This window comes from Mus caroli, unplaced genomic scaffold, assembly GCF_978045245.1.
Source record: "Mus caroli unplaced genomic scaffold, Mus_caroli_1 scaffold_19, whole genome shotgun sequence".
Classification (NCBI taxonomy): Eukaryota; Metazoa; Chordata; class Mammalia; order Rodentia; family Muridae; genus Mus; species Mus caroli.
In genome coordinates, this window is record NW_028227274.1 from 73,716,502 (window position 1) to 73,732,564 (window position 16,063).

Sequence of the window (16,063 nt, forward strand, 5' to 3'; positions counted from 1 at the left end):
AATGCCCTCTTCCTAGAGAGCAGACACACACACACACACACACACAGACAGAGACAGAGAGACAGAGAGAGAGACAGAGAGAGAGAGACAGAGAGAGAGAGACAGACAGACACACACACACACACAGACAGACAGAGAGAGAGAGAGAGAGAGAGAGAGAGAGGACTCTGGGCTGGCTGGGAGTTTCTCATGAAGATACTTCAGTGTACCCAGCTTCACTTGTGGAAAATGACTCACCAGAGCCCTGCCATGCTGGGACTCCAGGGGACACAAATACACTTCCTGTGTCTCAGATAGAGCTCCGGGCAGTGTGAGCTGGCAGGGCAGATCTCCCAGAGTGGCTCGAAACAGATAAAAAACTCCTCTAGCTCTGCATTCTGGGAAGAGCGAGCCACTACCTGGGTTCACAGGACAGTTCTGTCACATGGACCTTAGTTCTGTCATCTACAAAACAGGCATGGGGGCCAGACTAGAGTATGGTACTAGGGCAGGGCCCTGTTGCTACGGCATCTGCTTGCCTGGGAACCTGTAAATTCTCCCTTGTGACAGCAATTCTCACTCGAACGTGTAGCAAAAAAAAAAAAACCCTCCTGAATGGGGATTTCCCAGTTGAGAACCACAGCTCTAGACCAGGGTCGATAAACTACAGCCATCAAGCAGAGCCGGCCAAGGCTTGCCTTTCACAGTTCTCGAGCGAAGAACAGGTTCTTATATTTTTAAAATATTTTTATATTTATTATATTTTTAAAATATAAAAACTCATAGGGAATCAGTTTAAAGTCCCCTTCCTTCAAAAGGCTGTGCTGTGCTACATACAAATTATGACTCAGATTTCAGTGTCCATAAATTCGGTCCCCCTGAAGCACAGTCACTGTCAAAGCTGCTCTTGGGGATAGGATGGCTGGTTGTACTTCAAGACATAGGATGCAGTTGGACTGGATTTGCCTATTGGCCCACAAAGCCTAACAAGTATTTACTATATGGCTCTGTGGAGGGAAGCAGTAGGGAGGGGTGAGGAGGAAGCTTTTTGGAACCAAGGGACTCCTGCTCTGGGCTGATTAGCCCTTAGCCTTCTGCATGTGGCATAAAGGTAATCCTGAAGGCTTCTATTGAGCAATCGAAAGCTCTCAACGCCTATAGGCACACCTGAGACTTCGCTTCTAGCGGGTAGACAGGCCTTGGGTGCAAGTCTGCTTCCCTGTACAGAGGACAGGACTCAGGCAAGCTGTAATGGTTGTGGGGGGTTTTCTGGGCAACAGGGTCTTAGCAGGGCTTGCCCACACCTTTCAAATAGCTGAGCACCCCTTTCCTTCAGGGCACCCATTTTTCTCACTTCTCCTTCCCCCTAGATGAATGTCCCCGGAAGGGTCACTTCATACCACACCTCCCAAGCCCATGCGGCTATGACAGGAAAATCCACAGGTCTGGGCAGGAATGTGAGCAGGTGGAAGAGGTTTTAGCAACGGTCATCAAAAAGAAGGCCTCTTTCTCAGAGTGCTGTACACTCCCTGATCCCTGACATTATAATCCCCCTCTGCCCATCAGCAAGAGGCCACACTTAACTCCCCAGACCCCCCAATGCCTCCAGCCTTCAGGGTTAGCCAAGCAAGTCTTGACTCTATCCCTGGGGTTCCAGGTATTTCCCCAGCCCCACCTCATCTAATTGCTCTCCAGTCAGCTAATCCTTGGCCACGCCCTCAGCTCCAGCCAGGCAGGGCACTTCAGTGTGGCCGGCAGAGGTTCTGAGACTTCCCATGGCACTGGGCCAAGCCCAGGGAAGCCTCTGGACTCCCCTTGCCCAAACCACATCCTCCCTGCCCTTCCCCACACCTCAAACTCTCCTCTGACTAACATTTCCAAACCAAGCGGAACGTAGGCCAGCCCAGACCCAGAAGCAGCAGGCCAATTCATTCCCTTCCTGTCCCTGGGCCCCGAGCACTGGTCATATCCCGCTATGGGTGAAGGCAGTGGTGGCGGGCCACACAACCAAACAACGGGGAGTTGTACCTAAGGTTCTGGTCTCAGGACTAATTGTCTTAAGGAGGGCTTCAGCCTTGATTCAAAGAGAATTCGTTCCTGCAAGTGTGTTTGCATTTCCAAGGAGTGTTTGCACTTCCTAAGTCTAGCTAGCTTTCAGCCCTGGGAAACCAGATGCAGTAAATACTTCTGTTTTAATACCTCTGAGAAAGGGAGAAAGTCTTAATTACAGAAATGCTCACCCTAAGTAGTCCAGAGGGCAGTGAAAGAATGGGCCGATTGTGCCTTCTTCATGCTGGATACTGTAGGGAGGCCCTGGCACTGATCCCCACCGTGGGTTCTCCTCGGAGCCCTCTCATGTGCTGTCACCCCAGCCAGGGCCCTTCTCCCTTCCTATACTCCTGCCCCTCCCACCCAGTCCCTGCCTGCTTTGTCCATCAGGGATTGAAGAACTGCTTTTCATAGACCCCACCAGGAGCTTTATTGTGAGCCTTGGGGTTCAGCTCTCATGGCTCCCCATTTCTTCTGGGTGTTGAGAGAGAGGGAAGCTGCAAACAGTACTTGTGGGACTTCCAGCATCCAGAACTGTTCCAAGAGCCTGATGATACCTAGCTAGCCTCCTTACCATAGCCAGCAGCCACGTGTGGTCTGAGAACTTACAAGGTGTCTGGCCCGTACTGAGCAGTGCCGGCACGGTGAAATGTATACCAAGTTTCAAACACTGACTTAGTTCACACACACACACACACACACACACACACACACATACACACACACACACACACGAATATAAAAAAAATATGGATTGCTGCAGTGATTTTTAGCTCTCAGGCCGAGGCAGGATCACAGAGAGTTTGAGACCAGCCTGAGCTACAGAGCCAGACTAGCCTGGGCTACAGAGCCAAACTAGCCTGGGCTACAGAGCCAGGCTCTGTCTGGGGAACAAAAAAAGGCAACAAAACATTTTTTATTGGTACTTTTTACTATTGGTTACATGGTGATGTAATTATAATTATTTGGATACCAGTGGTAACAAAATATTTTACACACACACACACACACACACACACACACTCTCCCTACGCCTTCGGGGGCTTTAAATGTGGCAACCAGAAGATTGAAAGTTGCAAGCCAGAAGGTCCTGGTGTACACCCAGCCTTCAGGAGGGGAGGCAGAGGCAGAGAGGCAGAGAGGCAGAGAGGCAGAGAGGCAGAGAGGCAGAGAGGCAGAGAGGCAGAGAGGCAGAGAGGCAGAGAGGCAGAGAGGCAGAGAGGCAGAGAGGCAGAGAGGCAGAGGCAGAGGCAGAGAGAGAGGCAGAGAGGCAGAGAGGCAGAGGCAGAGGCAGAGGCAGGCTGATCTCTGTGAGTTCGAGGCCAGCCTGGACTACAGAGTGAGTTCCGGGACAGCCAGGGCTACAAGAAGTCCTGTCACAGAAACAAATCAACAATAAACAAAAACAACGGACAAAAATTGAAAACTGCAGATGTGGCTTCATGTTGTGGCAACCCTGGCCACAGCTCTGTGGCTGAGACTCTGCTGGACTGGAAAGAGCTACTGGGCTTCTCAGTGGCCACTATAGCGTTCCACCCCAGCCGCTCCACCCTCCCGCTCTGCTTTACCCTCCTCTATCCTTGACCCCCAGGGGCCCTCCTGAGCCTGGGGTCCTCCCTCTCATTCCTCTTTATGGTAGCGACAGAGGGTGTTGGCTGATGTCCCCTTGGATTGCCCTGTGTAGCTGACAGCAGCAGGTGGGGGTGGGGGTGTCCTCCCTGGAGGCTCCTGGAAGCTTTGCTGGAACATCTCTGTTCTCACCTGACGATGCTGGCTTATGGGATCCTGACTCTGGGCAGGTGAATTAAATCTGCACCTTCCAGGAAGCATATGGACGGATGCAGAGGAAAGACCAGCTTGCTGTGCCTCTCATTGGGCCTCCTTGAGGATCTTGCATTCCTTTCTGACAAGCTCCCCACCCTGTCCCCTGCCAGCTCCCCCCCCCCCAGCACTCCTCCCTGCCCCACCCTCACCCCCAGTTCTTTATGAAAGGCTGATTGACTGACTGACTGACCATTGTCTTCAGTTCGCTCGGTCTAGACAAGTTATTTCGTTAGTTTCTTCAATAAGTATTTATTGAGTACCTACAGTCATGTCAGACACCACTGGGGACAGAGCTATGAATAGATACATTTCCTGCCTCTAGAGTTCCCACGGTAGAAAAAAAAAACAGATTGACAAAGAAGACTCGAGGTAACAGCAAGTATTGTCATGAAGACAAAGAAGGCAGGCCGAGGACAGGGACAGGTAGCCAACTGGGGAATGACGAGTCCTTGGGACCCTTCTGAGGAACTGAAATCTAAATAGAGCTCAGAGTGTCTGGAGAGCAGAAGGCACACTGTGTGTGCAAGAGCAGGCACACTGTGTGTGCAAAGGCTTGTTTTACTAGCTTCTCTCTCCTTAGTTTTTCTTCCTAAGAGACACTTTGTCTTACACACCTAAAGGGACCCTTATTCCCTGTCTTCACTTGTCAGAGCTGTAGAGGGACAGACAGGGAGCTGTAGAGAGGAAGTTAGTTTGTAATGAGCAAACCATTTTATCCGGTGCCTCCTGACAAAGAAGTCTGAAGGCCAGAGAGGGGAAGGTGTTAGTTTGTCAGCTTCCAATCCACCTTTTTTCTAAGCGCCCCTCTTGCCAAGAACAGGCCTCTCCTTTAGGCTTCCTCTTCTAGGGCTTGGCTTGGGCCTAGAAGTCGCGGTCCTGTGTCTACTGACCCAGACCTATCAAAAAGGGTCTGGGTTCTAGCTGCGTCTAAGTAAACAGGAGGAGGGGGTGTGGTTTCTGGGTTTCTCTTCTAGGAGGACACACACTCCCAATGCCGTTTCTGACCCACGGTGGGGCTGACGGAAATGGAGTAGCATCAATCAGCCAGGCTAACTGTGAACTCTGGGGTCTGCAGAGCCACTGAAGGCTGAGAACATCATGGGTTGTGGTATGCGTGTCTCCTGTGCTTTAGGCACTTCCAGCTCCTAGAGCAAGCGACAGGTTCTCTGTCCTAGACAACTACTTCAGGCCATGGTGTTCCTTCGGGCTGTGCCCAGCCCCCATAGAGCAACAGTACAGGAGTCACTGCATTTTGGGTATAAGTATCAAGTGAAAGAACAACTCCACATCTTGTTTACACAAACAAGTCACTACCACTTGCCAAAACAGCGAGAAGTACAAATGTATAAATAATTCGTTGTGCCAATCAATAACGGCCTGAAACTGCATTAGATTGATATGAGAAACACCAAGCACACGAGCTTGTCAGTCACCCAGATGTACCACCCCTCACCTGAGAGTGTAGAGGAGGTGCTCCTGGAGACTGCAGTGTGCCGGGATGCTGACCTGTCATCTACTCACACACCGCAAGCCATGGCCAGGAGAACCACACAGCAAAGGGCTCCTGCCTCTGTGTCAGGCTTGACTGTTCTTCTCCTGCCCCTGATACTCAGTCTACTTCAGACTGGCCTTTGAAGAGGCATCTCTGAGACTGACTGAACAGCTCTGGGGCCCAAACAGCCTAACTCTTCTCTCTCTCTCTCTCTCTCTCTCTCTCTCTCTCTCTCTCTCTCTCTCTCTCTCTCTCTGTGTCTCTCTCTCTCTCTCGATAATATATGACCTGAGAGTTGATATTAACAATTAATAAAGTAAGGGCTGGAGGGATGACTCTGGAGTTAAGAAGAGCACTTGCTCTTGCAGAGGACCTGGGTTTGATTCCCAGCACCCACGTCGTGTCTCACAACCATCGGAACCCAGCCCCAGGAAATCCAACAGGCACGCATGAGGTATACATACATGAATGCAGTCAAAACATTCATACACATGAAGTAAAATAAAGAAATCTAGAAAACTTTTTAAAAGTTGGAATAAAAGAAACCAATATTGCTAATGGTTAGTTAAGTGAAATCAGAACTATGTGGCAAATTGTAGCCAATATGTAGCTTATGGATATGTTTTATTCAGTTTAATAAACTGGAAAGACACAAACATAGCCATGTATGTTTCTAACATAATAGACTCATGACACCTTCCTCTTTCCTCATCCTCCTCCATCCCCCTCCTCCCTTGCCCTCCTCTCTTCTCCTTTCAGTAATGGGTACTGACCCCAGAACCCAGATCTTTCTCATGCTACACTCTCTTTACCTTTTATCTTGAGACATGGTCTTCCTGAGTTGTCCAATCTGGCCTTGAACTCACTCTGTAACCAAGGGTTGAACTTCTGGTGTTCCTGCCTCAGCCTCCTGAGTAGCTATTCTCCATGTCTTCCTTCTCCTTTAGAGTGTTTTGCTTGCCTGCCTGGTGCCCATGGAGGCCAGGAGAGGGCATTGGATCCCCTGGGACTGGAGTATACACATAGTTTTCTTGTGTGTGTGTGTGTGTGTGTGTGTATATATATATATATATATATATATATATATATATATATATATAGTTTGCTTGCTTGAATGTTCTCTCTCTTTCTCTCTCTCTCTCCCCCCACCTCAGATAATTTCTCTGTGAACTGTTCTCAGAAAGTGGCCCTGTCTAGTACTTGAGTGTTCCCAAATTTGTGGAGCTGAAGTGACTCTGCCATCGGCCTGTTGGGAAATGGCCAAGGTGGGGTGGGGGTGGGGGTGTGTCAAGGGCAACTCATGTGTGGTTTTTTATCCCCCTCCCCCAAAACTAAGGGACCATCTTGGAAAATCCCACGCCTCCTTTTAGCTTCTCTGCATTTACATCTTGGCCCGCCTTTAGCTAGCTAGGCAGAAGCAGGATGGGGGCGCTCTCCAAGTTCAGACATTAATTACCAAGTTAGAATATTTTTCAAATTACAAGGCATGGCCCCGGGAGACAAAAGGCTGGGAGGAACAGGAGAGGGAGGGCAGGGGAAGCTGTTACTGAGATGGGGAGGCGGGGCTCAGAGGAGAACAGGCCAGAGGCTGGGTGAGCATATACCCAAGCCCCTGCTTCATCTCAAGGCTAATACCTCCTACTGAGAACACTGAGACTAGGAACAAGAAAAAGAGACTGCAGCCTGCTCAGAACTGGGTACAAGATGCAGGGCTTTTCCTGATTGTAAGTGGAAAAGTTTTTAACCACGCCATTTCTCCCCTCCCTATGAGAGCCCTTATTGACTTCCACTAAGAGAAGAAAGACCAAGTCATTGTCCCCTAGGTGATATGGAGCTGAGAACTCTCCAGAAGGGACCGGGAAGGACAGGGTCCCAGAATCTCTGCAACTCACCCTGACTTAAAAATGCCAAAAGAGTTGGTCCAATCAGGAAAATGACCCTCACCAATGTACCCTCTATAGGGCTAGTTCATGATTCGCCGAATCACAGGCCATTCTGTGCTTCAAAGAACGTACCCAACGCTGCCTACTATAAGCCAGCTAGCCCCCTGTGATAGCCTCCGGCAGCCACACTGCACTGGGAGCATGCTGGCCATCTCTGAAGTCTGAAGACTGTTTAAAAATGGTTCTGGAGTGGGGACTGGTTTCCCTTTGGAAACCAGTGTCTGGTGGAAGCTGGTATTTTTATAACTGCAGGCTCTCTATCAGATCCTGTGTTACCATGGTTGCTAAGGGGAACACTGGCTTCAAATTTCACATGTCAGTGTGCTCAGCCTGGCTAAGGAAGCAGAACAGTTATGGGGTGGGGGTGGGGGAGGAAAGGCTGGTGGGCTGGGTGGGAACTCCTACTGGATTGTGAGGCCGCCTCACAGGCACTGCCTCTGCATGCGCCTGCGGATGTGGATGTGTGGTGGCGGTGGTGTGTTCTGCACTGGTCTGTATCACACCACGAGCGACTTGACTATGTGTGCCAAGCAGCCGGAGAGGAACACACATGGGTGGGTGGGGGACTAAACCTGTGTGGGTTACTTTAGCAGGGTTCCAGGAAGGGTTGAACCTTTCATAACATGAGCTTTAGAACCTGTAGGGACTCCGATGCTAAACCAAGAGCTCAGGGCTTGGGTACCCAGCCTGGGGTGGCTGCATGCTCAGAGGAACATTCTGCTCAGATTCTGCTCTCAAGATTAAAGGTGAAAGAAACTGTTCAAGGAGAAAGAGCCTCCTGGTTTTACAGGCTTCCTTTCCTCCCTTCATGTCCTGTCCTTACACTACAAACACTTCCCACAACAGTGAGGGGCTAGGACCCAGTCTCTGCTCAGAAGGCTCTAGGGCTCCACTATTCCCTTCCCCAGTCATGTCCCACACTCTGAATTTGCAGGGCTACATTTCCCACAGTGCTTGAGTTCCCTGGGATCCTCTGTCTCCAAACTTTGGTGATTTTGTTGTCTCAGAGCATTTTAGTCCAGTAAGGAAGTAGCATTTTTCTTGTTGCTAGTTGAATGAATACACGGCTCTAGTTGCTGGCATTGCTTTCAGGCTTAAGGCTTCTAGACACTCTTGGATGTCATCTTGCATACACCAGCGTGGGTCTGGTAAGAGCCTCCTCTTTGTCCCCAGCTGTTCCCTGCTCCCCCTCTACCCTCTTTCCCCCATAGTCACCGAGCTCCCAACCCACTGGGCTATGTCATTTCTGCAGATGCGGTTGCTACGTTAAAAGGGGGTGGGGATCGCAACAATGTTTCTTCCTGGGGCTCACAGGAGAAGTGCAGTCAGACCACTTCGCTGCTTGCATGCACACAGCCTGGAGTGGTGGGGCAAGCATGTGATCCCAGCACTCAAGAGAGATGGAAACGGGAGGACCCACAGTATAGGGTCACTCTTAGCTACTTAGTGATTTAGAGGCACTAAGACCTACATGGGCTTACATGAGACCGTGACATAAACAAACAAACAAACAAACAAACACCAATAAAGTCAAGAAAGAGACTAGAATCCTAGGGTTCTGTGATGGGTGAACCTTAGCCTCTAAGTACCAACGGAAGGTTGAAATGATTTGAAGTACTCAGGAAGGGGTCACAAGCCATTACCATAACAACATGCCAGACAGAGGGTGGACACTGACAGCCTTGGGCAGAAGTTAGCCCTTCAGTACACTATAAGAACTGCAAACTGCCAGGCTCGGTGGCACATGCCTCTAATCCTAGCACCCTGGAGATTGCAGCAAGGGATTATGAATTTGAGGCACCTCCCCACCCCCAAGTCCCTCACCATGGAGGGAGGGTGTGAGGAAGAGCTAAGACAGGAAGGATACAAGTTTACCCATGTACACCTGGGGCAGGGTGTCCGGCACGGGTATCACGTCTGAGACACGTGCTACATCACTGCAACACAATACGATGGGCCACGCACAGTAGGGCTGCTACGTATCACTTGCTTTTCCTGAATGCCTGTCAAGAAGTTCAGCTGCTGAGATTCGAACTTGGGTCTCTCAGTGCCTAAGGCCAGGTGCTCCCGAGAGATGCTCCTGCCTGGTCTGTAGCCGCTCACTAAACGCACCTGGGATGCGGGGGGGGGGGGGCCCTCCTGTCACTTAACCATGGCCACAGCCCAGAATCAACTTGGAAAGCTTCCATCCCCACAGCCCAATCCCATCTATCCCCAGGAAGTTTGGTTTTACTGAGTGAGGGAGAGGGGCAAGGGCTGATTTGGGAATTAGCCATTTTGTAAAACTTCCAGAGGTGCAGGGTGAAGATCATTTCCCATGGATCCAGCCAATATATCTCCCCTCCCCGAGGGGAGCCCAGAGCCCATCTTACCTTGGGCTTCTTTTGGCTGCCAAGTAGACCCCTCCCCCTGCTCTGGGAAGTCAGGTCCTCCTGGCAAGGTGCCCTTGAGGAATATCCTGCATTACTACCCACACCCACCTCATCTCGGCCTTTCCCGGGGTCAGATTTCCCCGGAGCCAAAACAATGCGAGCAATCGAATGCTCACTCACGCACAAAGTTCAGAGAGTGTCTCCCTCATTGTTGCACAGAGCAGTTTCATTTCCTGAGGAGCCTGACTTACTGCCCTCTGTTCCCCACACTGTGCCTGTCTGCCTCCTCTGGCAGCCCAGGTTGCTGCTTGCTGGTCTGTGGGGGTCTCTCTTCACAGGCAGACCCCTCCGGGGCCACTCATGGAGGGACAGGTGGAGGGGGCGAGCTGAGGGGTACTGCAGGTATGAAGGATTCCGGGCAGAGAGTCCCCCAACCCCTGCCCCAACTCCTTTGCTCCACTCCTGACCTGTGGCTGTGGCTGCAGGATTCTGAGGAGGGCAGGAGGTGAGTTACCAATAGAGATAGGCCGGGGATGAGAGAGGGAAGGTAGGATGTTTGGGGGAGGGAAGGAAGTGGGGAGACTGCAGGCACAAAGCTTTGTTGAAAAATTCCCCTGCCACAGGAATTTCCAACCAAGCCCTTCAAGTAAGGGGCCCAGAGGGAGGCGTTTAATAATCACCCAAGGGAGTCTAGAAAACGCGCTCCTGAGGCCAGAAGGTGATGGTGGCATAGAGCGGCTGAATAGTGAGCCTTGAAGGTCATAGCTGAAAGATGCAGGACCAACCAGACCCAGCTGGGCCACGGGGGAGACCCTGCCATACTCCAACTTGGTCAGTCACTGGAAGTGTGGAGCACTACCGGTCACTTTGCCTGAGGAGGTCCTGGGCTAGGTGACTGTACACTGAGAGTTCTGTTAAGGCTAATGGGGTGTCTTACAAGTTGTGACTTCTAGAGTCTTTTTACAATGTTTTATAGTTCTCAGTGTGTAAATCTTTTACGTTATTATGAGTTAAGTTTAGTCCAGGCATTTTAATCTTTTGAATAGGATTGTAAATGGGATGGTGGCCTTAATTTCCTTCCTGCATAATTCATTATCAGTATGTAGAAAGGCAGGTTGGTTTTGCATCATGTGACTTTATTGAATTTGTTTATTTTATTTTATTTATTTATTTAGAGATGAGGTCTCGCCATGTAGCCTTGGGTGGTCTGGAATCTGTTATGTAGATCAGGCTGGCCTCAAACTCACAGAGATCTACTTGCCTCTGCCTTCTGAGTACTGGGACTAATGGCATGTGCCACCATGCCTGGCTTGGGACAGTTTTTTGAAGGATATCTTCAGAATTTTTTGATTCAGTCTTGCTGTATAGTCTGAGCTGTCCTGGAACTCACGATTCTACTGTCTGAGCTTGTCCAGAGCTAAGATCACCAGAGAGAGCCGCCATGCCTAACTAAATCTTATATACATGTGATCATGTTGCCTGTAAACAGGGACAGTTTCCCGTCTTCCTTTTGGATGTGGGTGCCTTTTATTCATGTTTCCTATCTAATCCTTCTGGAGACTTCTAGAACTATGCTTAATATGAATATATAGCGAGGATCCTTGATTGTGATCTTGGATCAGAGGTTTAGTATCTCACAAATGTCTACACCAAGCAACCACAACGCTGCAAAGATTCAACACAATCTATATAAGACTCGCAGCCTCTCAATTTTACAGAAATAATTGAAAAATTCTAAAATTCAAATGGAACCACAAAAAGCCCCCAAATGACTAAGGCAATATTGGCCAGAGAACAAAGTTAAAGGTGCCATGGACCCTGACTTCAGAATATATTACATAGCTACAGTAACGAAACAGCATGGTCCTGGCATAAAAAGACTTCTAGATTCATGAATGGGAATAAAGTTACATACTGACTGAGCCTCAACAAAGGGGAAAGACAGCCTCTTCAGTAAGCGGTGTTGGGGAATCCCACATGCAGAAGAATGAAACTGGACCCTACCTCACTCTATATGAGTAATAACATAGATTAAACACAGGCAAGACTCTGAAACCATACAACTATTGGAAAACATGGTGAGCAGATGTTTGACATGGACCCAGCCTTGGGTTTGAGGTGTAATTACAAATATAGGCTGTAAGCCAAGTAGACGTATGTCAACCCCAAACCCTTCTGCACAGGAAAGGAGATGATCCACCGAGTGAGAGACAGCCCAGGCAATGGGAGGGAATATTATAGACCAGACATCAAGTAAAGTGGCAATGCCCAAATCATCTAAGGCAGTGGTTCTCGACCTTCCTGATGCTGCGACCCTTTAATACAGATCATGTTCTACTGACCCCCAACCACAAAACTATTTTCATCGCTACTTCATAACTGTATATTTTTGCTGCTGTTACGAATTGTAACATAAATATCTGTGTTATCTGGTGGTCTTAGGCAATTCCTGTGAAAGGGTCATTCAGTCACCAAAGAGGCCTGAAACCTACAGGTTGAGAACCACTGGTCTATGACATTTCTAGGACTCAACGGCAGAAAACCTAGGAACAGAGCCAGAAAGTAGGTAAAGGGTTTGAATAGACATTTCACCCAAGAACTCATGGCAGGTGGCTGGCAGGTATAGGAGGAGATATTCAACATCAGCCACTAGGAAAATGTCAATCCAAACAGTGAGCTATTTCATTAGTACCTATGATCACAAAACAGGGACCAGTGAGGCTGCAGCCAACCAGGAACCCCTGTATGATGTTTGTGGAATGTAAAATAAGGCTGTAGAGAACTGTACCCAGGCTCAGCAGATTCTAAACAGAACCACATCCCTGGGTTTATTTAGATGACCCGAAATCATGGTTTCCAGACATTTCTGCACCCATTCCGATGTTCACCGCAGTAGTGGTCACAAGAACCATGCTGTGACAAACAATTGGACTGGCCATCCGTGCCCGAGTGCAGAAGACATGGTGTGCATACAGACTTGAACATTTATCCAGTGTTCAAAAGGTCAAATCCCTTAATACGAGCTATGTGGATGAGCCTAAAGGATATCACACTCAGTCAAGCAAGCCAGCCAAGGAGAGTAATCACTACTGCATGGTTCCAGTCCTATCAGGCGCTATGGTTTGGAGTAGTTTGTTCTTTAAGAGTTTGTGTGTTGGAAGCTTGGGCTTTAGTGTGGCAGGGTTGGGAGTCAGCATAGAACCTTTCAGAAGAGGGAGGCATAATGAGAAGAAATCAGATCTTCTGTGTGTGTGTGTGTGTGTGTGTGTGTGTGTGTGAGAGAGAGAGAGAGAGAGAGACACTATCCCCTAAGGGGTGAACACTGTGGCAAGTTCTCCAGTTGTTATAAAAAGAGCAGGCCTGACCTCTGACCTCTGCATAACTCCCTGGCTCCCTGTCACTGATCTGTGATCTTTCTTATGTGCCACTCACTATGACATGATGGAGTTTCAGGAACTGGTACCATGGAGTTTGGACTTGTAGCCTCCCAAACTGTAAGCTAAATAAATACATAAATAAATCTTCCTTTTTTTTTTTTTTTTTTTTTAAGACAAAACATCCAACATCTGGTATGGCAGGAAAGAAACCATGCTAATTCATCAGGTGTCTAAGACAATCAAATTGACTGAGTCAGAGAACGGAGCGATGGTTTCAGAAGGCTGAGGGAGGTGAAGTGGGAGCTCTTTGCTCACCAGTGGGTATAAATGCTGCAGTTGGGTAGATAAATGAGCTCTGGAGGTCTGCTCTGTGTTCCGTATATAGAAAATACCACCATATTTACATTTAAGGATCTGTTAAGAAGGAAGATCTCCTGTAAATGTCAGCATTATGATGTTAATAATTTTTTTCACGTGTGCATGTGTGTGGGTACATATGTGTATTGTGCATGCACTACATGTGTGTTCACATGCATGTGAGTGTGTATGTGGAGGCCAGGGGGTGATGTTGGGTGTCTTTCTTGATTACTTCCCACCTTGTTAACTGAGGCAGGATCTCTCGCTAGACCCAGAGCTTGCAGACTTGGCTAGTTTAGCTCTAACCAGATGGCTCCAGGGAACCCCATCTCTGCCTCCCTGGCCCTGGGTTACAGCTGTGCCACATCTGCTTTGAAATAGGTGTGAGGAATCTGAACTCCAGTCCTTGAATTTGCAAGTGCTTTACCCACAGTACCATCTCCCATCCGAAGAGAGTAAGCTGAAAAGAACATGTTAAGCAAACACAGGATGTGAAGAGGAAGGCGAGAAGGCACATGGGAACACACGCACACATGTATGTCTCCATCTTGGCCCCTTCCTCTTTCTTATTCTTTTTGCTTCCTGGCTGCCACAGGGTAAGCAGTTTTACTTCTTCACGCCCTTCCTCCGTGATGTTTCTGGCTCACCACAGGCTCAAAAACAACAGAGCCAGATGACCATGGACTGAACCTTCTAAAATCACATACCAATATCAATTTTTCCTCCTTTAAATGGTTTTTCCTCACTCAAAGTGCTGTAGTGCTGTGAGACCTTTTTTTTTTTTTTGCAATTGAGAAAAGCCCAGCGTGCCCTATTTCTTCCCCAAGAGGGTACAGCCAAAACCTGGGCGAATGTGAATGCAAGGCAGCGGGTAGCTGGACCCTAGTAGTGGCTCTCTGATTTCCTCTTGTACAAAATGCCGAAAGGCATAGATAGATAGATAGATAGATGGCTTACCACTCAAGCTGACCATGAGAGCAGTGTGGTTCTGTGCTTGTCAAAATGTCCCTCCTGCAAAGCTTAACTCATTCAACAAGTGTGCACAGAGGAAGGCCTCACTCACTGCTCCCCGCCTCTACAGACCTCTTGGCACCTTCCGGATCTCACACCACAGAGTTTGCACTCCCTTAGGTGGTGTGAAAAATCTCCCAGCAGCCAGGGCCAGCACTCCCGACAGCCCTGCTTCCTGCTGGAGGAGCAGGTGACAACACCAGGAGGAGGGGCCCAGATCATGCAGAAGGAATCGGGAAATCCAGGTCACAGCCCCAGGTCACTGTCCCTTATGTGGAGGTGGCTCATGGCCATGTGGAAAGGAGGGAGCCTCTGAGAAGGGGCACTTTCTGCTCACTCCGAAGGGACACAAAAGGCCAAGCTGCCTGTGGTCCTCTGAACTGAGGCCCCCAAAGAGTATAATCAAGTCAGGGGTGGCCGTGAACTGGATGACTGAGGCATCTCTAAAGTGAAGGAAACAGAGACCACCAGCAAGGGCAGCTCAGTGCTGTGGGTTCAAAAGTGACCCGAGGGGATGCACACTCTGCTTTAGGCTGGGATGAGCACACCACTGTCCTATTAGGGGATGCTCACCAAACACAAGTGCGTCCTCATTTTGCTCACACTGCTTATTATAGTCTATTAAAAACTAAGCATGCCTCTCAATGCTGCTCCTTTCCTTTCAGTCCATTTTCTCCGTAGCTTTTTTTTTTTTTTTTTCCAGAACATGCTCTGAAGAACCTGCCCACACTGCTGGTCTCTCTGCCAGAGCTCCAGGACCCCCCTCTTCTTGCCACTTCTCCATCCAGGACCTTTGGTTCTTCACCCATCCCTTCCCCGTGTCCTGGTGGAAGCAAAGGGCTGCCAGGGAAGGAGAGGACAGGGATGGGTAGAGTCAGGACTAGTACCAGCCCCCTCTGAAGGATGCTGGCATGCCTTTCACTTGCTCTTCTGGAGCTCTCTGGAGGCATCAAATCCCGACTTGCCTCCTCTTCCTCTCTCCTCTACACATGACTGTACCGTCTCCCTGTTTGTTCCCTCTTGCTGGGTAATATCACCCTTGTCTTGCCTTTAGCCTCAGGTGCCCATACATGCCTGACAGAAGTCGTTTCCTTACTCTCCATGGGGCCCTTCGTGGCACTTTAGATCTTTCTGCCAACTACCCTCAGGATTGCCTTTGAGGGGAGTCAACAAGTGACCCAAATAGATGTCCAGAGGCCTAATTCCTGGCTCTCATCCCCACAGTGATTTTCTTTCTGAGTCTCACATCCCAGGGGATGTGGCCATGTGGCTGGTAAATAGGACCTCCATCATATCCCCCTCCCTTCCATCCTCTATCAGCCAATCCCGAAGGCTGCTGCTCTTAAGGATGCTAAAGCCCCACCCTCGGCTCACTCCCTCCTAGTGGGAGCTTGGATATTTCCCTGCTACCTGGCTTCCAGCCGGCTTCCCAGTGTCTACTTCTGTCCCCCAACCAGCCACAGGTGACCTTTCAGAGTGAGCTTTTATATGTGAAGGAGCAAGCACCCCAAACTCCCGTCTCCAAAGTCTCTTGGCTTCTCTTATTTTATTATTTTAAAAACGTTTATTCTTAGATGTACGATGAGTTTGCACACACTGCCAGTGGCAGTGCCCAGAGAGGCCACAAGAGGGCACTGGAGTTACAAGTGGTTGTGAACT

The 16,063-nt window shown here is 49.2% G+C and overlaps 1 protein-coding gene across 8 annotated transcripts in view; it reads right to left on the minus strand.

Moving 5' to 3' along the window:
- Ctif (cap binding complex dependent translation initiation factor) overlaps positions 1-16,063 on the minus strand; it is a 267,859-nt gene that overhangs the window by 20,572 nt on the left and 231,224 nt on the right. The gene's annotated exons all lie outside the window — the stretch shown is intronic.